Source organism: Podarcis erhardii (genome assembly GCF_964252035.2).
Source record: "Podarcis erhardii genome assembly, chromosome: 3".
Lineage (NCBI taxonomy): Eukaryota > Metazoa > Chordata > Lepidosauria > Squamata > Lacertidae > Podarcis > Podarcis erhardii.
In genome coordinates, this window is record NC_138507.1 from 95,646,281 (window position 1) to 95,670,164 (window position 23,884).

The 23,884-nt window shown below is 41.6% G+C and overlaps 1 long non-coding RNA gene across 1 annotated transcript in view; it reads left to right on the forward strand.

The window, feature by feature from the left end:
• Positions 1-1,347: 1,347 nt before the first annotated feature.
• LOC309339664 overlaps positions 1,348-23,884 on the forward strand; it is a 31,397-nt gene continuing 8,860 nt past the window's right edge. The window contains exon 1 of the long non-coding RNA XR_014155515.1: positions 1,348-1,897. This is a non-coding gene — a long non-coding RNA (uncharacterized lncRNA). The remainder of the gene's footprint in view (positions 1,898-23,884) is intronic.

The following is a 23,884-nucleotide window of genomic DNA, read 5'->3' on the forward strand; positions in this document are numbered from 1 at the left end:
TGACATGAAGGCTGGAAGCATCAATCCTGCCGTGTGGGAATCCCTTGCAGACGACCGCACTCAGGTTGTGCACCCATAGCAGTGACCAGAGGAGGAATGACTGCTGGGAGGAGCGCAGAGAGAAGAAACACCATGGCGCATCTGCAATAGCACAACTGGATGCCTTCATCTGCCCCAGCTGCAACAAAACTTGTCTCTCCCGCATCGGTCTCTACAGCCACAGCAGGCGCTGCAACCTCCCAACAGCTTGACCTCACCCCCAAAGGCACACTCCTCCATTGTCTCCCGAGACAGACAGATGCCAACCAGGCTTTTAGTTAGCACCGTCTATTATGCGGGTACAGCTTTCTGTGATATATTTAAAGGAATTAATGATACAGAATGATCTGCAACGTTTTTGCTGCTGTTTTTATGATAGTGGCGCCGTTGCTTTATACTTTATATGGCCTTTAATCATTTTAAATGTTTCAAGTCACCAAAGGAAAACATTTGTATTTCGAACGGTGGCTAATTAAACTGGTGAAGTTTAAAATAAATTAAAAAGTTGTAGTTGGCAAACCGGCGTCAGAATTGGAATTCCGAGGCGATCTCCATAAATGTATTTTGGAGACAATGTCTTTTCAGAGAGTCCAAATGGCAGGGATTTCCGACAACAGAGTACTATAAGGGTAACAAGCTGTCACATTTCATCTGATGTTTTCTGCATAAGTGATTTTTTCCCATGTTGCCAATAATCACCCAGTTTGTGTGCCGCCATTCTATAAAGCTATTAGTAATCCATGCCCACCATGTGGGCACCCGACCAGCTAAACTCTTCTTCAGATGATTGTACGAAAGGGGGGGGAGTGTTACATTTCTGTTAATGACTTCCTGCTTTAAAAGCAGCGTTGTCTCTCCAGCAGAGGTGGTGTTTTTCTTTTTTTTAAAGGGTTTGAAAACCACTGCCTTAAGTTTACCTTTATCCTGGGATGCAGGAGAAACCCAGTTAATCTTTTTTAAAGTCTTATTCACTTAATGGAAATACTTAGGTGCATAATTACATTGAGCAGCTATTGCTATTCCAAAAAGGAGAAGAAAAAATAATAATCTAATGGTATTGTCTCTATAAGCGAATGAGGATTTCAGGAGGGGATGTTGGTGCGACCCCACGTGATCCAGAGAGGTTAATGCAGTTAAAGTTATTTCACAGTCCATTAAGGAGCTTACGGTGACCTCGTGACCTTTGAGCCAACAACACGGAATCCATTATCATCACAATGGAAGTGGCGGTGGTTTGGCTGACTTGACAATGGGCCCGGGAAATCCCAAGTCAGTACTTAGGGTTACCCCCACCCCCTTTCCTTTCCTTTCCGTTCCTTTTATTTTTAAAAAAAAATTAAAATAAAAAAATAACCAGCCCATGCTCATTTCTTTCTGCTTCTTTGGTACTGCTATTAATATGCCTTCCTGTAATTTGTAACATTAACATTGCTAAAGGTACAGGAAAGGACACCGAAATGAAGATGTCAGAACTGCTGACTTAGTTCAGCATATGATAATATGGGCTACATATGGAAATGGTCGAGAGATAACTAAAAAGATTTAGATGAAAACAGTAAAGAAACTCCGTGGAAATGATGATAAATTATCGAAGCCTGAAAAATCTATTTTGGCACATTTTTATTTCTCTCTGTTTTTTAAAGCCCTGTGCTTAAATGCATTCTTGTCGACTGCATCGCAATGTGTACGTACTTTACTTATGCAAATAGTATTTCTGTTGCTGTATCTTTTGAGTTTTATCGATCAGCAGAATTCTGCATAGGATACCCTTGCAAGCTCAGTCATCTAACACAACCTATTGCTAACCTTTCTTAAAGATGGAGCTTTCTGAAACGTGCTGCCAATCAAACCGAAATTTGTAAGTTGGAAGAAACATTTTAATTAAGGAATTTTAAACACAACATTTCTCTCATGTTTTGTTTTAAAGGATAAACATAGCTATTTGTGCTTGCTTAGAAAATAAAATAACATTCAATTACCCTTTCCTGCATGTTCACTTAGTAACAATAAATCTGTTTGTTAATGCTAATAATAATGGTACTTTTAAAAAAAGGGATTTTTAATAAATGGTCATGAAATTTAATCATCCCAGTAAATTAAATGTAAACTTCTCAAAAATCAGTAAACACAGGGATATTGAGTAAGCAGAAATATGAGAAAGGGATGTTGATATATGGGGAAATTATAATAATAAAGTATTATAGCAGCATTAAAAATTGTTTTGTAACTAATGTATAATAACGTATTTAATCACTTTAGTTACTGGGGAGTAAGCCTCACTGAACTCAGTCAAATGTATCGCTGAGTAGTCATGTTTAGGATTGCAGTATTGATCAACCATATAGGACATCAACACTGCAATGATGCGCATATCTACTCAGAAGTAAACCCAACTGAGTTCAATAGGTGTTACTCCCAGGTAGGTGTGTACAGTATAGGATTGCAAATCAAGGCTTGTATTAATCAAGCTGCATAGTAACTTTTTAAGATAAGACTGTTAGAAGGGATTGCACATGAATATTAACTACTTAATTTGCAGGAAAGTAGCATGGTCTCCTATCTTGGTTCAAAAATACATAAATGGTTGGAAAAGTTGTTGTTTGCTACTAAAGTTAAAAAAAAAAGGAGCCAGTGATTGGGTAGCATTTTAAACACACATGGGTCATCAAACTTCTGAGCTAGAAGAAAGCACTTCTGATCATGCAAGGCAGAGCATCTTATTTTTGTCGATCTTCATACTTCCTGTGACCCCCTCCTGTAACCCCCTCTTGAGGGTTGGTGGACTTCCCTGAACAGTACAGGATGTGGCACAGAGTACTGCAATAGGCAGGCAGACGTAGGGAAACTGGGTGCCCTGCATTGCACAGTATTGCCACTGGACTCTGAAGTTCAGTTGCAAGAATTCTCTGTGGAATGTTTATAGGAGGGCACCAAACTCTGCACTGCGTTGTGCTGTGTGCCCCTCACAATGGAAGCTTTTGCAAATAGAAGAGGCAAGCAGTTTTTGCAAAGTCCCCCTTTTGTCTGCAGCCCTGTGCACTGTCTTGTAGGGGAAGGGCGGTAGCTCAAGAGGTAGACTGGATCCACTTTGCATGCTGAAGGTTCAATGCCTTGTGTGGCGTTTGCCCATTCGTTTAGAGCCTGTCTGTACAGGGGAATAGAAAGGGTTAACAATGTAGACCAATAGGAAAGCTGGAGGCGGAGCCTAGATGTGTATAAAAGGGCTTAGCCTGAGGTTTGTTTGAGTTGTTGGTGGGTAGTTGGTTGGTTGTAGTGGGTTGGCTGGGTTGGGAAAGGCAATTGGAGAAGCAGTTGGCAGGCAGTTGGAAATAGAGAGACAGGGCAGTGGGTTCTTGAGTGAGGGGAGGTAGAAGAGACAGAGAGAGGAAAATAAGACTAAGAAAGTAAAGAGTAACAACATTTGGAATGCCGTAAAAGTTCGGTTGTGACTGAAATAAAATACCCTCTTCTTTATTAACTCGAGAATCTGACTGAGATTGAAGTGATTTTACCTGGTTGGTGGCAGTAGATTAGTGGTGCACGGGTCAGTAGTCCGTGAGACGACCGGGGACTCTGTACGAATGCCACACCTTGCGTCTCCAGTGAGTTCTGAGAATGTTCACCGTTAGAAATCCTGGAGAGCGGCAGCCAGTCGGCGTAAACAACACTGAGCAAGATGGATCAGTGTGGGGATTATTACACGTGTGGGGAACCTTATTACACGTGTGGGGAACCTTTGCCCCCCCCCATGTTGCTGAACTACAACGCCCATCAGCCACAGCAAGTACAGCCAATTGCCAAGGATAATGGGAGTTGTAGTTTATCAACATCTGGAAGGTCAAAGATTTCCCACACCTGATTTATTAGGTGATTTGTGGAACTTCTAATTGTGCATTTTATGTCTTTAAGTATATGATGTGTCTAAGTTATTAAATCATTTTGGCAAATGTATTTCTTATTTAACAAAAAAGTATGTGTGATAGGAGGGAGCATGGCTCCAGAGTGAGCTGTACATGCATCCTCTTGTGTGGAATCTGTTTTACATAAATGTGTGGCTGAGAGATGTTGTCTTTTGTGTGTGACAGAGTTGCTGTTTTCGAACAATATGTTTACGAGAAGGTTGAATCTGTGTTCCCTGGAATGAAAGTATCAAATGTAGCAAGGTTGCACATAGCATCCTTGAGTGATCTAGGAGTTTTTTAAAAATATATATATATTAAAAGCTGTTCAAGCCTTGATTTTAAGATTTTCGTGACAGCAAAATTGCCACTGTGAACATAAAGGCAAAATATAAACCTGAAAGGAGCGGCAGGGGTGCGGTGGGAGACAACTCCACAGCAAGTCTCGGCTTTCAGTGGCCAAAAATAAACCAGTTCTTGGCTGAAAGACATAAGTGCTATTGTGAAATTGATATCCCTTCTTGGCTTATTCCCAGACAATATGTTGCCTTTCTGGGGGCTGATCAATATGATTGATGTGATGTGTGAAATTCAGGAGGGAGCTCCCCTTTAATCAAGCCCACTGTCCTCGACAGATAGGCAGCTGCGGACTAACATGTTCTTCAAACTGTCTCCTCCCCACTGCCCAAACGGAGGGGAAAAGGAAGAGCAAACTGCAAAAAGGGAACATGAGATGGCAGCAAGCGCGCAGTGCATTGGAGAAATCTGTGCACACACACACACCCCACCGCTCCAAGTGTCATAAACAAGCCACAAAAGATGGTCATTTCAGGCTACTTCGAAGGGATGGTGATGAAGTTGTTCCTATCTGCTTAGCAACTCAGCTTGGGAATCTGGCTGCTTTCCGAGAGCTTCCGCCCTCTCTTTCTCTGTTATAATATTGATTTGCTACTGGTATCAAATTTTTTTGGCTTGCGCAAAGATGAAATAAGTCGAGCTAAAAATATCAGAGGAAGGTTGCAACACTTTACTCTTTTAGACATGATGCAATTATCTGTGCAAAGAATTTTAAGTACCAGCTCTCCCCGGCAAGAAAACATTCCTGGGTCGCGAGCCTATAGGTTTTCCTTACGCTTATACAACAGAAGAGGCGCTGCTTGTGTTGAACGGCAGCGCTTTTGAAAGGAAAGGGGAAAGATAGGGATTGTGTTCTTTCAAAACCAAGCAGCAATTAAATTGTTAATGCTTTCCCCCTAGATGGTGTTACAAATTAAACCGATTACATTGAATCGATTAGCATTACAGGAGGGCCTTCCTTTTTAATAATAATTTTTAAAAGGTTTTCCATGGTTGTTTCGGAGGTACGAACCTCATTTTGTTAACCTTTCCATGTGTTGCAAGATTCACCGATCACCACCTGGTGCCAGATTGCCGACTAATTATGTCATAAGCAATCTCCTAACCATGTGTAGTTAGCTCTGCCTGGAAAAGATAGAGCACCTTAAATGGCTGAATACTTTTCTCAGAGGAGCATTTTGAACCATCGACAGACAGCTAAAGAGAACAACGAAGAAAGCAAGGGCAGGTGAATAACAGTTGGCTCCTCAGATCCCTCGATGCAACGTGTTCTTTTCCCAAGATCTCAGACAGAAGCACTCATCAGGAATCTCAGCTAGAGTTCCAATGGCAGAGCATCCTTTGAGCCTGGTTTCAACAATGGAAAGGTGCATACAATAAAGCTATGTATGTATGTGTGTGTGTGTGTGTGTGTGTGTGTGTGTGTGTATGTATAAAATTCCCACCAACCCCAGCCAGCATGGTCAATAGCCAGAAATGATGGGAGTTGTAGTCCCAACAACTTCTGGGGAGCCACATGTTCGCCATCTCTTCCCTGTAAGCACTAGCAGTTTCGTCAGAGGCAAGGACACCAAAAAAATAACAGGGGCTATGCATGGAAGTGAGAGCTGGACCATAAAGAAGGCTGATCGCCGAAGAATTGATGCTTTTGAATTATGGTGCTGGAGGAGACTCTTGAGAGTCCCATGGACTGCAAGAAGATCAGACCTATCCATTCTGAAGGAAATCAGCCCTGAGTGTTCACTGGAAGGACAGATCGTGAAGCTGAGGCTCCAATACTTTGGCCACCTCATGAGAAGAGAAGACTCCCTGGAAAAGACCCTGATGCTGGGAAAGATGGAGGGCACAAGGAGAAGGGGACGACAGAGGACAAGATAGTGTTCTCGAAGCTACCAGCATGAGTTTGACCAAGCTGCAGGAGGCAGTGGAAGACAGGGCGACTAAACAACAACAACATGTAAATTCTCAGTTTACTCCGAACCTCTGCTGGTTGTAGGTATGACCCAACCTGAACTTTGCCTGTAGATTTCTCTTTGCTTCTTTTGGAGCTGTCCATGGTACTGCTTCCTTGCTGACCAGACTCTCAGTTGCTTCTTACTACAGCACCAGTGAGGGGTCAATTTCCTTCACCAGACCTGATGGCAACCAGCTATGGCACTTGCAATTTTGTCCTCCAAGAGATTAGAACATCACGGGGGGTGCTCCAGAGGAATGACCCTCCCTCTACGCTAGCATATGTTGCCTGAGGCACTTTCTTCGCTCTGTTTCGTACCCTCCTCACGTTCCATTTTGTTTATTCCTGGACGTTTCCCTATTGCTCATAATGGCTTCCGACTCTCCCATCTTATTCCCAACAGTCATTTATTGCATGCTGCCATTCATACCTACTCACAAATCCATAATAATTCTACTGAAATGTGCGTATGATACCAGTTTTTTAAAGACTTTTCAAAGGCCAGGCCTTGCCTCCTAAAGCAGATGGGCAATCAAACCTGGATAAAGAGGCTCATTTCCTTCAATCAAAGGAGCAGAAATAATGAATTTCACTGAAAACTGTGTTGTCCAATGGGGAAGAAAATTACTAACTTTCTTTTGCAGAGGTGAGCTACAACTTGCAACTGTTTTACTCCCAGAAACCATGCAGCCCAACATGATAAGAGGAAGTATTGCAAAGTAATTAAACATTTCAAATGAGAATCAGTTCAGCAAGCCACATATGGAGTGAGTCGACACACCCACACTTACAGTGATTGTATACTAATAATAGTGGCACTGGTGGTTGTGTTAATGATCACTGTTTGGAAATAGCTGTGGAGGATGAGTATCCCATTAAATGCAGGTTCACTAAAGTCAAGCACAAGGATTTCACACACTGAGAGGAGTTGGGCCACTTTGGCGTGTACTGCAGATAATGTCTAAAGCACAAAGGCTGCCAAAATCTTATTTGTCCTTCAGATGAAGTCCATATTGACTGTCTAAAAAAAAACCTACCCAGCAACCCACCCTCTTTGTATGAGCCATTATTTTCAAATTGTTTCCCAACTTATACTGCAGTTGAAAATTGGACAGCTCTTCAATGGTGGCTGCATTTCAATTGATTATCAATACAGTTTTTCAGAATTAAGAATATTGTTCTATTCTTTTCCTTGGCATCATGTTGACTTTGTGTGGTGGTCATTTCAATATTGCTGTACAATTTTGTGTTGGACTCTTTGGCATTAAGATAACGCACGAGAGAATCAATTAGATTTATTATCTCCCCTCAAAGGGTACGGTAGGCGATAAGGCAAACTCTATACATAATGTAGGATTTATTTTCAAGGGCTTCTATGATTACATAGCTGCAGTTATCCAGGTGCAACTTGGAGTGTCACATACAGATGCCTGGAAGTTTTTGTTTAAAACACAACAAAACAGGACTGCATTATAAAGGGTTTCCATGGTGAGTTTGTATGGGCAATTTATACAGGGAAAGGACACCAAGAGGTGAGACTCTTCCAGATGGATGAAAAGGCCTTTGCCATAGATGGTCATCTTTGTATTGTTTTAAAATCGATTTTCAGGATTTTTGTTTTGTTTTGGAAATCGCCTTGACCCACATACAGAAGGCAATTTGTAAATTAATACATAAGTATTACAATAAAATTTCATTGTAACTCAGGAAGCTGTCTAGTACCATCAGACTGTAAGTCCATCTAGTTCAGTTTTGTCTACATCAGTAGCAATCTCTCCAGAGTTTCAAGCTCTGCCTAGAGATGTCAAGGATTGAAACTCGAACCTTCTACAATCAAAGCAGGTGTTCTACCACTGAGCTACAGTCCCTCTTAGCAGTGTTCCTCCTTGTGGTAGAAGAGAAACAAGATAATAGGAAAGGAACTGTTTGTTTCAAGCAGAAACATCTCACATACTTGTGCCTCTGCGTTGCTTCTGACATGATAAAAGACTTTCCAAAGTCTGGATACTTCTGCACTGAAATGTTATATGGAGTTTTACCACCCATGAGCTGTGCCCAACAGAATACAGGGCTCCTTTTTGCCAAGTGGAAGCACACTTATAAGAATGAAAAGCTGTAAATGGATTTGCAGTCCATCTCTAACTTGCTGGTTTCTGCTACTTGAGACGCCACTACTGGTTTTGGGTTGCTTCGTAAATGGCAGTTGATGCTTTTGCAGCACTGGATACAATTTTGTGCTTTCCCCTTATTACCGGTAATTACTTATTTATTCAATTTCTGTACTCCCCCTCATTGTGAAGATCACAGGGCCATTTACAATATAAAGTGAACTAGGCTAGAGGTGCTCCTCAATATCAGCTTCTGCTGTATTCTCATAGCAAGGAGAACCTCCTCAAAGGTTTCCCAAGCTTCTAACATTCCCAGTTACAGTGTTCCATCACTTTCCCTTCTGAGAGAATGCCCTACTTATGGTTTCTTCTTCCTTTTATACTACTACTAGTCATTCTTATTTGGAATAATTTCTGAATTTGGTTTAATGAGTGACTTCGGTTAGAACAAGCCTCAGTTCCCTGTGTTTGGGTGTAACATGGAACTGTGGTTTGCTCATGACATCGTCACAGCCATGTTTGACAGATATATTTCAGACCCAACTCTCTTATCACTAGGCTGCTCTGGCTATGGTTTTAGAACCCAAATTTGAAATAGTGAGTAAAATATGAAACTCATCGCTGGTTACTCATCTGTGAATTAGATTCTTTTGGAAGAAATAGATGCACAACATATGTAGCAGGGAAACAGCCTTCACAAGTCCCAGTTCTGTAAATGAAGCATCAGATATAATGAAAAGCTTGGTTGGAGACATATTTGTCTGTTAATTGTTGTTATAGTTAATATTTTTTAGAAACAGAAATGCTTTTAAAGATAAATACCTCTAATGCATCTATTGATTTCCTTTATTTAAACTATTAATAAACTGACTCAAACAGTCTCTTTTTTTAAAAAAAGAGAAGGGAATAAAATAGGATGCAGGTACCCACAAAATGTTTTCTGTGTATTTCCAAGCGGTTTATGTATTAAAACTGGAATTAAAACTGATTGGCTGATAATGAGTGCAGATGCTGACCTTTGGAGAGATTTATTAGTCCTGCAAACGATGAACTGGGCTCCCTGCACCTTGTGACCTTGACAGAGAGATACAGAAATAACCTATGGTATATTTAACCCTTTCTGGGTGCTAAAAATAGATTCTGGGTGGAAAACACAAGCAAGTTTTTAAATAATAGAATTATCAATGAGTTAAATGTTACTGCTAGATCAAAAAGTAAGATTTTGGTGGGGAAAGAGAGTGCTATGATCAGCTGATTCTTCAGCACTATTTTGGAACCTTGCGGATTCCTTTTTTCTGCATGATATACAAGAGAGAGAAAAAAACTTGTGTGCGTGATACATTTTTGTAAACTCTAAACTATTCAGGTAGACCTAGTAATTTTTCTGGAAGAAACATGGCCACTTTTTTGTGATTGTACTAAATTAAGATTTCTCTCCCACCTTACACCAAGAGTTTTTAATATATGAATTAGCTCATTAAAAAAACAGTTAATGCCCCACCACAAGAATATTCTATGTCCCTGTTGTAATATTTTGTCATGATCACTTCTGAATCTAGTGGTACCTTGGTTGTCAAATCGGCTCCCAAACACCACACACCCAGAAGTAAGTGTTCCTGTTTGTGAAACCAACATTTTTTGGAAGCCGAACATTCTGACGTGGCTTCTGCAGCTTCCAATTGAGTACAGGAAGCTCCTGCAGCAAATTGGAAGCCATGCCTTGGTTTTCTAACGGTTCCAGGAGTCAAATGGACTCCCAGAATGGATTAAGCTCGACAACCAAGGTACCACTGTATTTGCAACATGAGACACTATCCTTTCCCTTGGGAATTTAATTTTCATGGAGGCCCCAGGTCACATTTCTTAAAATAAAATTCCAGGGTGTCATCAGTGCCTAGAAATTCAGTAGGGAACCCCGAATCAGTGATATCAATATATATATATAAAGAGAGAATTGCAAAGCATTGGCCAGGGTGGGGGAAGTTATTGACTGCTTCCGCTCTGGCAGGGTTGCACTTCCTGAGGGTTTCGTTGCAAACACAACTGCTGGCTGCAAACACCAACTCATCCTCCTCCCTGAGCTTGGCGGTGGCGGCGCTGGAGGGAGGAAACAGGACATTCTGGGATCATATCAGAAGCCAGGCTGTAATTCCAGTAAAACTGGGACACTTGAAGGGTATGCCCTCTTCCTAGAGGCCCAATCTACACACCCAGACAGATGAAGAGAACTAGGTGAGTAGAAGATGCAACTCCTTCTTGCTCCTTCCACTGCTCACTTGCTCAGCATCAGCAAGGAGCAGCAGCAACAGGGCTAGAAGGCGCCAGCTAATAGAAGTGGAGGGCCCTAGTGGGGCATGGCCTTGTCTATTGCCTGATGATGCTCACTACTTTTAAGATCTGCAGTCAGTGTATTTGACTCAGTGGCACTTACTTCGAAATGAACGTGCAAGTCTCTCATGTAAACATGCCCTGCCAAAGTAAACATAACCTATGCCAAAATCTTCTGGAATTGAACATTTGCATTTAGTGTTGGTTTAGCACCCATCCCATAGCCTAAAGTCTCTCTACCCAAGCTGACCAGGGTGGTCTCCACATTGGCATTAGAATTCCCAAGGCTTATTGTCTTGGATGACTTCAATGATCATATCATGTTCATACCTGGCTGGAACAGTTCAGGTTTTCATAGCCATGGGCCTGTCCCAAATGATTTTTAATTTTTTTAACCCTTTACAAATGCTTTCAAATAAATGAATGAATGAAATAGGACCTCTTCCTATATACTGGGCCTTGTTTGTTTTTCTGGATAGGGAAAAGATGTTCTGAGAGTGTTGGAAGTTGATATGTTTCCCCTTGTCCTGGACAGATCATTGCCTGGTCAGGTTTAGATTCTGGACAACTGTATAAGTGCACAACCCCAGTATTTGAACTGCTGGGCTGGATATCATGTGAATGTTCCTTTATTTCCAAATGAAGCATACAAGTTCGGTCCATCCGGCTAAATCTATTCTGAGAATGCAACAACTGGTTACACGGGCATCTCATAGATAAGAGCAGGGTTGTTTTTGCTCTGCTTCGGGAAGCTCTGTGATCAAGACGGCAATCTGTTTTGTCTGTTGCCTCTGACAGTATCAGAGGGGACCTGGCTCGGCTAGATTGATTGGTACCTCCAGCTTAGCCATTTCCGTGCAGAATGGCTAGGTTTTTTGCCTAATGATGTTACATTTGTCCTGCAGATGATGTAGAGCATGCTACAGAGAATGAACAGCTCGGCTCTGATCGCTCCTTATTTGGCAAGCACTCACATTTCACACCAACCCTCCCCAGCCCCATTAATATTATATATAGATACCCTTGTCACAGATTTACATTCGGTGATCCGAAATCAGGACGGAAAGGGTGAAATGTATGAGGGGGGTAGGGGTGAGGAGGTGAGCTGATTTATTATAGGGAATGTTGAAGAATAAAAAGAAAGTGATCAAATTTATATTAATGCTCTGACCTACATTCTCAAGCACTGTTTCTCTCTCTTTTTTTCCAAACACAAACACACACACAATGCAGAACTAAAGCTTCCATAGCTATGCCTCCATATGATAGATTTCTTTAGAGCAAGGGTAGACAATGTGGGGGTCCCCAGATATCCGGTAATACTGCTCCCATCATTCCTGACCATTGACTATGGTGGCTGGGGCTGATGTGAGTTGTAGTCCACAACACAACAAAGGCAACACAACACAACAAAGGCTAATCTCTGTTTTAAGAATAAAATCTGCTGCTTTAGCTGTGCCATTTGTTCTTTCCAGTGTTAGCTTCTCCACAACTTAATGAATGCTTTCTTATTTCCATCTCTTTCTCTTATTAGGGTTTGGAAATGGGGTCAGATCAAGATAAAGCTGGCTGAAAGTTCTCTCTGGCAATACAAGAACGGGCCCTTTCTGTGGTGGCTCCCTGTTTGTGGAATGCTCTCCCCAAGGAGTGTCACCTGGTACCTTCATTACATATCTTTAGGCACCAGGCCAAAAATATTCCTTTTCTCCCAGGCCTTTGGCAAATTAAACAATCTATGACCTTTTAATTGTGCTTGTGGGAGGTGGGTTATTGGTTTGTTGTTGTTTTCTGTTGTGTCTTTTGTGTTCTCATTTTGTATTTTTATTTTCTAAACTGCCTTGTGATCTTTCAGTGGTGGTATACAAATTTAGTAAATAGTAGTAGTAGTAGTAGTAGTAGTAGTAGTAGTAGTAGTAATAATACAGTGGTACCTCGGGTTAAGTACTTAATTTGTTCTGGAGGTCCGTTCTTAACCTGAAACTGTTCTTAACCTGAAGCACCACTTTAGCTAATGGGGCCTCCTGCTGCCGCCGCACCGCCGGAGCACAATTTCTGTTCTCATCCTGAAGCAAAGTTCTTAACCCGAGGTACTATTTCTGGGTTAGCGGAGTCTGTAACCTGAACCGTATGTAACCTGAAGCGTATGTAACCCGAGGTACCACTGTAATAATAAAAACAATGGAATATAAGTCCCCCAATACTACAGAAGTCATTAATAAATTGTCCCATTGATATCAATGCAACCTAGACTCAATAGCTTAGTCTGGATCCAACCCAAGTTTGGCACAAAACGCATTCATATTTTCAAATGGTCCTTGAGAATATTGCATCAAGTTCAATCATTGCTGGCAGGGTGGTTGCGTACTTAGTAAAGAGGCATCTCTGCAGCCAATTCACACATTACAATTTTACTGCTAAGATATTTTGAGTGTACACTTTAAGAGGCATAGTGTGATGGCACTAGCATGTATATCATGCACACTGATACTTGGTGGCAAATCCAGATTTGCTATTGTGCAAAGTATTAATGGCTCTCGGCCTTCTTTATATAGGCTATTACTCAGCATCTTTCCTTCCTTTTTCACCAGAGTTTGTTATAAGCTCTCCAAGGTTATGGGCTGTACAAAGCTGTCATATCAGTCTTAGAAGTGAACTGAATCAAAGTTTGAAATTTTACCTGCATTCATCCGTGGTGAACATATGACGTAAGAAGCTGCCAGAATACTGACTGACTCAGGCCACTGATTCTGCTCCTGTCCCACACCACCACCAATTTCTGGATACTCAGAACTTAATAACTTGAGAGAAAGGCACTATTCACGTGCAAATTAGGACTCATAAACTGAAAATTAAAATAAAGATGCAATATTAAAGGTGCCTGTGGAATGGCTAACTCTATCAAAATGAGTAGGACTTCGGAGGACACATGTTTCGGATCTTAAGTATTAATCTTCTAGTTTAATGTCGATATTTAGTGGCCTGACTGCAGGCAGTGCTGGATGATATGGATTATTTGGTTGCATTTCAATAAAGTTTTAGACCTAGTTATGGAACAGAAACAGCCTTGATTGCTCTGTTGGTTGCATCAGGGAATACAGTAAGTAGAAGGACTACAACCCAGTGAGTTCTCCTAGACCTCTTAGCAGCATTTTTGGCCACCAATCATGGCATTTTCTTGGGCCAGTTATCTGGACTGGGCTTAGGAGTCATGGTGTTTCTGGTCCTTCCTGAGACGTCATCATGAGAGAGCAGCCTTTCTCCCCCCAATTACCATTGGCCTGTGGGGTGTTCAAATTCAAATTCTGAAACTCATGCTATTTAATATCTACATGGAGCTACTGGGAGGCATAATCTGAAAGCTTGGGCTGAAGTGCCATTGGTATGCAGACATTACTCAATTCTACCTCTGTTTCCTACCAACTCATCTCAGAGAGGCTCCTAAACCAGTGTTTGGAGGCCATTTTCAGATGTATGGGAAGGTGCAATACAAAGCTTAACACAGAGGTGGGGATGTTGGACATGTTGCAAGTGGGGACACTGGTAAATCCCAGAGAAAGGACTGGTAGCTTGTCCTTCATGAGGTTGCATTTACTCCGAAGGAACAAGTTTGCAGGTTGTAGGTACTGCTGGACTCATCGCTCACTGGGGAAGCTCAGATCATGATGCCTTGTAGGAGCTTAGGCTAGTGCACCAACTGCAACCCTATCTAGAGAAGTCAGATCACAACTCAGTTGACTGTGCACTGTCACACCCAGTGCATGCCTTTGGGAATGGCTCTGGTACAAAATGCAGCCACCCTGTTACGTTATTCTTGAGTAACGTAAACTTCGGGTTGCGAAAGTGGCAAACTCGGAAGTATTTTTACGGGTTTCGCCGCTCGCGCATGCACAGAAGCTCTCTATCACACCACACGTGTGTGCAGAAGCGGCACCTCTGGATACGGATTCTTTGGGGTGCACACAGACCCCCAGAACAAATTAAATTTGTATCCAGAGGGTCCACTGTATTACTGGTAGGGACAAGGTAGCCATAACATGTAACACCCATTATGTATCAGTTGTACTGGTTGAAAGTGTGTTTCTGGGCCCAGATCAAAATGCAGGTTATTGCCTTTAAAGCCCTGAAGGGCTTAGGACCAGGTTACCTAAAGGACCACTTGCACCCATATAATTGTACCCATATCTTGACATCTAGCTCAGAGAACCAGCTGTAACTCATGCCTGTAAAGGTGATTAGCCTGGTCAACATGCAAAACAGGGCCTTCTGGCAGTGGTACCCCTATTATAGTATGCAATTTCTATGGATATTATGCAGGTCCCATCTCTCATGTTTTTTAGAAAAAGCTTTAAAGGCCTATTCTCAAATTATGTTCATCTCTTCCAGTGATTTTTACGGGAATTCATGCTCTAACGTACCTGTTTACATATGGAACATGATATTTTAGGATCCTTCAAACCAAGTCAGTGGATACGAAGCAAAGTTGAGAGTAATGAAGCCCAAATATGACAGTGTGTGAACCAAGGTGAATTAATTCATGTCTAGCTGTATATTGATGATAATCAAGAGGTATATCAAGCATGAATTAATATTACCATCAATGCAACAAGCCATGAATGATCCCTTAATGTCTTCCCGCAATTACAAAATTTTCTTACAGAATGCATTTAAATATTATATACATTAATTTAGTTTCAAGGCCCAAAATTATGTCGCACAATATTAATCTCAACCCTCTGTATTCTCTTATAAGCCAGTTGTATCACTTGATTTCTTAAACCTACTTTATAATTACCTTTAATTACCAGTTTATAATAAGTTTATTCTGTTAATTCAAGGTTGTTCATGCCCTGAAGCATAAACCAATAACAGTATCATTTGAACCTGTGACTAATTAGAAATGTGTAGTGCCATTAGGTAACTTGTTAATGGAAATAATTTCATCCTTTAAGTAACCCGCCTACCACTTGCTATTCCTATGGATGAAGTTCTGAATATAAGTTCACGACAAACACTACCTCTCTGGTAAATATGTGTGTATAAATGATCACAACATCAAAAAGCCGAGGGGAAAACCCATGGGCATGAAGTAAGCTTGCATTGCTTGTTTAAGGAGAAAACTACGAGGGCAAATGAGTATAGTTTCTCCAATAAAGCTTTCCTTCAGTGAGTCACGCTATAGGAGCGTATTAGTTGGTGATCTTAGGAAGATAGGTGAACTAATACCAGTGTACTGGAAGAAGCAAAGATCACCAGTGTTGAAGCAATGATTCTTCAACATCAACTTCGTTGGACTGGACATGTTGTGCGGATGCCTGATGATCATCTTCCAAAGCAACTACTCTATTCCGAACTTAAAAATGGAAAGCGTAATGCTGGTGGTCAACAAAAGAGGTTTAAAGACTGTCTCAAGGCAATTTTTTTGTATAAACAGCAACAATTGGAAACACTCGCCTGCCAGTGCTCCAACTGGAGAACAGCCTTTACCAAAGGTGTCATGGGCTTTGTAGACACTTGAACTCAGGACACAAGGGAGAAACATGCTAAAAGGAAGGCACGCTTGGCAAATCCACATCGTGATCAACTCCTACCCGGAAACCAATGTCCCCACTGTGGAAGGACGTGTGGATCCAGAATTGCCTCCACAGTCACTTACAGATTTATTGTTAAAACTGTGTTTATGGAAGACAATCTTACTCGGCTATGAGTGATCGCCAAAGAGAAAGAGAGCTATAGGATTCTGGAGAGTTCAAAGGAAAAAGCAGAGGAACAGCTAGAAGTATTACCTGACTGAAAAAAAATGTTCAGCTAGCTCAGGAATTGCTTATTGGAGTTACTGAAGCCCAAGGCTAATGCACCTTCTTTGCATACAGAATATTCTGTGTTCAATCTCCAGCTTCTCCAGTTAAAAGACGTAATTACCTGATTATGGGGAAGGCCTCGACCTGAAAGCCTGGAGAGCTGCTACCCATCAGAATAGTACAGGAACAGGGAACCTTTTTCAGACCGAGGGCCGCATTCTCCCCTGCGCAATCTTCTGAGGGCCACATGCCAGGGGTGAATGGTGAACAGGGCCAAAGGCAACAGCAGGTAGAGCAATGAATGAAATTGTTACCTTTCTGCTGTAGGCTAGTTTCTATCTACCCACACTTTTGTGTCCCTCATCCAGACAAGCAAGAGGCATTGCTAGACTTCACGGATGCATTGCAGGCAGACAAAATATTGATAATAATAATAATCAAAAGATCAGTTCAGTTCATCACCTTTGAGCAGACTTTTGCTTTGGCAGGAGGTATAAAAATTATTGTAAATAAGTGTTCAGATGCCCTGCATGCCCTAGTATGAACCAAATCACTATATTTGTGACCGTCACCCCAGTATGATTGTTACAATTATTTAATAAGTCCAGGCACCCTGTCATAGGGAAGCTAAGAGGATGGTGACAAGGGAGAGGGCCTGTTCAGTTGTTGCTCCCCATCTGTGGAATGCTCTCCCCAACAGGGCCTCCCTGGTGCCTTCACTAACATCTTTTTGGCTCCAGGAAAAGACTTATCTTCTTTTCCTCAGGCCCTTGCTTTGTTATTAGTGAACTGCCAAACTGGCCGTTACGCGGGTAGTTCCATTTTCATATTCATTTTTGTGGCATGATGTGTTAATATAAATGTATTAAATATGTTGTAAGTCACTTAGAGCCCTTCAGGTAACAAGTGACTAACAAGTATATTAAATTAATACAGTGGTACCTCGGGTTACCTCCTGCCAACCTAGCAGTTCAAAAGCACAAAGTGCAAGTAGATAAATAGGTACTGCTCCAGCAGGAAGGTAAACGGCGTTTCCGTGTGCTGCTCTGGTTTGCCAGAAGTGGCTTAGTCATGCTGGCAACATGACCCGGAAGCTGTCTGTGGACAAACACTGGCTCCCTCAGCCAATAAAGCGAGATGAGCGCCGCAACCCCGGAGTCGGTCATGACTGGACCTAATGGTCAGGGGTCCCCTTTACCTTTACCTTGGGTTACATACGCTTCAGGTTACATACGCTTCAGGTTACAGACTCCGCTAACCCAGAAATAAAGCTTCAGGATAAGAACAGAAATTGGGCTCCAGCGGCACGGCGGCAGGAGGAGGCCCCGTTGGCTAAAGTGGTGCTTCAGGTTAAGAACAGTTTCAAGTTAAGTACGGACCTCCGGAACGAATTAAGTACTTAACCTGAGGTACCACTGTATATAAATTCTATGTCACCATCCCCAATCCAAATGTAAATGACATCAGCAACAACCAAAAACCTGCTGCAGACAAAGTCCACATTGGAAGAAAGAAGGAAAGATTGGGAGAGGAAAAGATGGGCACACAGGGTGGAGATAGGGAAGGGCGGGAAGGAAGGAAGGAAGGAAGGAAGGAAGGAAGGAAGGAAGGAAGGAAGGAAGGAAAGAGAGAGAGAGAGAGAGAGAGAGAGAGAGAGAGAGAGAGAGAGAAAGGAGATTTTGCAAAATGTGTTTAGACGAAAAGAACTGAGTCCCCACATGAAAACTGTACACATAGGATACGCAGGCATGCTCTTTCCAGCAGTTAGCAATATGAAGTGTTTCTGAAGAAGCAAGCAGGGAGGGGGTTGTGTGTCAGGAACTGAAGTGGACAATTATGGGATAAATGATGCCTGGCTGTGAAACGAACTTTGAGTGGAAAATAAAATTAGACTTTATTTGCTAAATATTTCTTGCAAAAAATTAATTTTTTTTCGGGATTGTTCTGCTCCAGCCTTTGGCGTTTGATTTAAAATTCTGGTCTCACACAGCTGGTGACAAAGTGAGCCTTTGATTAATCAGAGAATTGGTCTAATCATCTATTGCTGGGAATAATAAATGAGAGCAGATGAAGTCCATACAAGATGCTTCTTGAACTAAGCATTTTCTGGGCATAAGCAGCACTTAAGAGAATCCAGGGGACGGCCTACTTTACCTGGGGGGGGGGCAGTTAATGACCTCTGAGTGTTGGTAGACTGCTTGGTTTACATTGCTCTCTCCTTAACTTGCTGGCATGGCATTTTTCTACCATCTGACTTGCACCTAATCATTTATATTACTTTTGAGAGGAGTAAATAGTGGCAGGGCAACCATCATTTCATCATTTTGGCAGACCTGGAGGTGCTTGTCCTCCTCCAAATCACTTCAAATTTACATCTTAGCCAACTTCAAAGTCTCTTTCCCGTGCACTGAGATGCTTCCATGCTACAGAGGAGGAGAGCAGGCAGGTAAAGCCCACAGGACTATTGTGAAGATCATTGCTCTTCTAAATATTTCCATGTCTCCACTAGAAAAGGGGTGGGAAATTTTTTTTTAGCCCTAGGGGCACATTCTCTTCCAGGCAACCTTCCAGAAGCAGACTTTGCGTTTTCAAATTTCTTTTCTTTTCTTTTCTTTGAATAGTTTTCAATTACAGTCCAATAATAGTCTCATTATAACAATACAAATTTATAATACAATTATTAATACCATTCATTCAAGTATCGAATTATACAATTTAGTTAAAGTGGCCACCTGCATGCTGGATTTGATGATTTGATGGTTTATTTTATTTCTGTGTTCCAAAATCTGATTAGTTTCAATTACATTCCGGTCATAATAATTATCCCTTATACAACAAATGCAATATTAATAACTTCTATTCGTGTTGACACATTAAATGAGTTATAAAATTTCAAGTGAGGAACTCAAACTATATCTTTGTTCTTCCTGTGTGTGGCAATTATTATGCCCGTGGTGTTTCTTCCTGTCCTTCTAAGATGTTATGTCTTTCTTTCCCCCGATTTGCTGTTATCCATCATGCCTTGGGCGAAGCTGATATCCCATTGTTGTTCTAGAAATTTCTCCATAGCTCCATCCAGTGCTTCGTTGTTTTGCACTGAGAACTTTAATGACAGCTGCAAAAGTCACTCTGTCCCAGTAAATAAACTGTTGTCACCATTTTTTTTCTCAGCCTGGGAAGAAGAGCAGTCTGTTGAACTGCAGATGACTCAGTAAATAATCTTATTAGTTCCTTGGCAGCTCACAGACTCCTTTCATCCTTCCTTCCAGCTGATTATCCTTCCAATTAAATTAAATTCCAAGTTCTCTTAGCGTTATTCAGTTCACTTTGTAACATAATAAAGGGTGAGGAAGAGTCAGATCTAAGTAAACCTTTTGCAAAATAGAGCTTTGCTCCCTTTTCCCTATTTTTTTTACATACACAGTTCCATTTGATGTTATACTCCATATTTATAATCCTTTTTCGTCCACCCTCACTTGTACAAATATAATTTGAACTAACATTCAGAGGAGGGTTGCTGAATCATAAATGTAAAGAAGAAAAGTTTAAATAAAGATACCATAGACTCCCCTCCCCCCCCACGTCTTTTGCACTGAATGAAGTCTTATCTCAAATTCAAACCTTAAAGTCATGCAGCTGGTTTGTTCCGCAGTTTGTGATCTCATCTCTTCTCACACATGCGTGTCCTTTAGTCCAATTAAGCTCTAATTAACAGGAGAACCTCTGCTTCTTAATGATGGCGTTGGAGGGTTTTCACCAGGTGAAGTGCTTTTGCACCCAGCACCTCCCTGCCCCACACATTGCATGCTGGAGTGAGAGCCAGGTACCAAGACACACTGCTTTCTCCCTGTCCTGGGGGGGGGGGATTTACAAGGATGATTTACCCTCAGTCATCCTAGTTTTTCCTTCACCTATGATCTCCCACCTGGGCTGCCTCCATTAAGGCAGAGCGGAACCAGAAGCCTTGTGTTTTTACATTTCATCTGTGTCTCCTGCAATGCCAAAATTCGGTGCTCCCCAGCTTTCACTTTTTGTTCTAATTGGTAGCTTCGAGAACACTGTCCAACCATCTCGTCCTCTGTCGTCCCCTTCTCCTTGTGCCCTCCATCTTTCCCAACATCAGGGTCTTTTCCAGGGAGTCTTTTCCAGGGAGACACTTTTGTTCTTAGAACAAATCTTCTGCTTGGCTTGCAGAAGATCCCAGATTGAATCCTCAGGTAGGGCTGGGAAAGACCCCTGTCAAAAATCCTGGAGAACTGCTGCCAATCGGTGCAGGCAATACTGAGCTAGATGGACCAATAGTTTGACTCCTTATAAAGCAGCTTCCTAGGCTACACTGAACTAAAGAGTAATCCTCACCCAATGCCACCAACAGCAACGTTCTCATTGGCTTCTTGAAACCAGTAAGCTAGAATTTCATCATGAACATCTAAATTGCCTTTGACGATTCTATACTGAGAGATAGGGTGATGGATTCTTTGTAACCCCCTAAAATGAGCATGCCGGAGGAAGCAGGTGCAATAAGCTTTTGCCCGTATAAATATGTGGACTCTAGCAGTAGAAATATAACCCAAGCTGGTGTTATATATCAAATCCCTTTTTATTCAAGGAATTTTGTGTTTCCTGCGATGGGTCAAGCCTGTAAAAACAGAGACAGGAAATCAATAAGTAGAGCAAGAAATAAAATAAAAAGTATCCTTGGTTTCAGGCATGCTGTTTCCTCTCTTCATCACTGCTGTAACTAAGTGTCTTATGATTTGTACCAGCCTTCATGCTGCTGGGTCTCTCTATCTCTTCTGGGTGATCTTTCAGCCAAAGGAGTGTTAAAATACTGAATGAAATTTCACTGTCCTTCACTTCTGTTGGTATAGAATTGCTAGCTTGTTAAATAAGGTTTATTAGGTAGATTAGTCAGCTACCGTTTCAGTTGATTAACCAGTGAAAAACCCTAAAAAGCTTTACAGTTACCTAAGAGCACTGCAGGAGTACCACACTTCCCTTCCCAAGTTAACTTGCCCCCCCCATCAGTCAGTAGTGGATTTTGGTTTTTTCCTTTTCCTTCTGATGGAGGGAAGGTAACCAGGCCCTCTGGCTAACTTGACACAAGTGGTAATGGGCAGGAAGCAAGTAGAATAGTAGGCACAAAATTGCAGGCTCTGCTTGCAGCAGCTGGATCAGAGCTGCCGTCGTAACCATGAAAATGAATGTAAGCTTTGAAAATTTAATGAAATACGAAACCTAGTGAGCAACTGGTTTCAATATCGCCAATTAAATGAAATTTATAAAGAGGATTTAAAGAATGGATTTGCTGAGCAACGATCATACTTTGAAGTTAGTTTGCATGAAAACAATGAGAAATTAATTTCCAAAACTGTTGCTAGCATGGGAAACGAAGGATGAAATGGTTAAAACAACAATGATGGGCAAAAGATGTTGGACACAAGATAGATATTGCTGCCTGGGAAAAGCTTTGGGAAACAGATATAAGATTTACAGCACGTTACGGCTTGAAAGAAACTTATTATAAGATGATGTATAGATTGTATTTAACGCCAAAGAATGTATCAAACAAGTGTTGGTAATGAAAATGAATACCTTAGAATATGCAGATATAGCACTGATAAGAGCCACAGATTTCAACTCCATAATCACCTTCAAAGTCAAATATGGCCAACTACCCACATCCATTTTGTGGAGATTCGGGACGTTGTTTTGCATCAAGCACTCAGCAAGCATTACATGGTGGCACCAAAGAAGAGTAAACATGGACAACACAGCAATTCAGAAGAAGAATCGTGTTCTTGGGGAAACAGAAGTTCAGCACATGAATGGAGAGATCGCGTGCAAATTTGCTTAGAGGACTGAGAACACAACTGCATCCTTTCCACAGAATGAAGGAGACTCACACTTGTAAAATGACCTTTGCCTCAGAACATTCAGCTCTCATTGTCCCTTGACAATCTGCTTCTATCCATGCTTTACTTCACCATAAGGAGTGGGTTGGAAGTGTGTGAGAAATAGCATGTGCTTCCTGGCCTTGTTGCTCCACTATCTGGGTCATGAACATATGAATAGTATTCTAATGTTGCAAGGCCTTTATTACCACCATTGATTTTTTTTTTAACCCAATTTCATCGTGGATTTAAATAGAGTTTTGCTTAAAATTCAATGGCACAATATGGTCCCCCGACATTAACACATCCGAATATTGACAGCGAATGAAAACGCAGCCATTTTCCCTTCCAAAGCCCTTCCTCTTGAAACATTATAATGTACCCCCTGGGCTCCAGCTGTTTCATAATACGCAGCAAATGGAGTGAAAATGCTATTGGATACAGGTTGGCTGTAAGAATACTTTAAAAAAAAAATCCTATATGAACAGTACCCAGCCTTTTAATCAAATAATTTCCTAATCGCTCACTGTGGCATCCCAATCAACTCATCTCCAGTTAAACTCATCTCTCTCGCCCCAGCCCCCTCCTCTTTACCACTTTCGCTCCACACTTTACTTCAGAAAATGTTCGGCGCAGCCCATTAAGGAACGCTTTAATTCAAGAGAGCCTGGCTGATCAAGAAAAATTAAGCTCCTAATAACAGCAAAATCGAAAGAAATTTGGATAAAATGACTCTCCGCATCACAGATTTTGTTTACTAGTGGGTAATTAATTCTCCACATATGCTGGGAACATCTGTCGCGGTGACCTGCCATACTATCTGTGAAATGACTGCTGTGCAGCTCCTCCGCAGGCCATTAGCAACCATCGGAAAGAAGGCTTTCTCCTTCCTGCCCCCAGCCTGGGCAGTTTTTTTACTTTTGCTCCAATCTGCCACAATGCAAGTTGCCCTCTACTCCTTCCTTCTGTCTTCTCGCTCAAAAGCCTATTAAGAAAAACCCTCATAGAAGGGGGGGCCGGGGAAGCAAGGTAGAGAAGAATGGGTTTAATTCCTAGGTAATCCTATCAAGCCGCTTCTCTCCTACCTTTCATTACCTCCAGCTGCTCACATGGGAACTCATGAGATACAGGGAAGAGGACATTAGGCAAAAGTATATCTGCCGCCTTCTCTTCCTATGGACAAATCCTAACATTCCCTATAATAAACCAAAGAGCCAAAGTGTAGGATATGATGATGAACTGCGGGGGGGGGGGGGGACTTTTGTTGGATGGAAAAGAATACCATCCTTGTTTTCAGCAAGGATGGGAAAGCACACTTAAGGTGGACAGAATCGGGAATTGGGTTCATGTTGTTAAGAATTGGCTTTTATGGAGATCTAGCAGCATGTGCAAAGCCTTTTATGTAAGTTACATTTCAGTGCTGAAGGCTGAGATGTATGTTTACAAATTTTCTATTCCCACTGTTCAAATTCTGAATTCTGAATTTTGAATCCTGAACTCACATTTG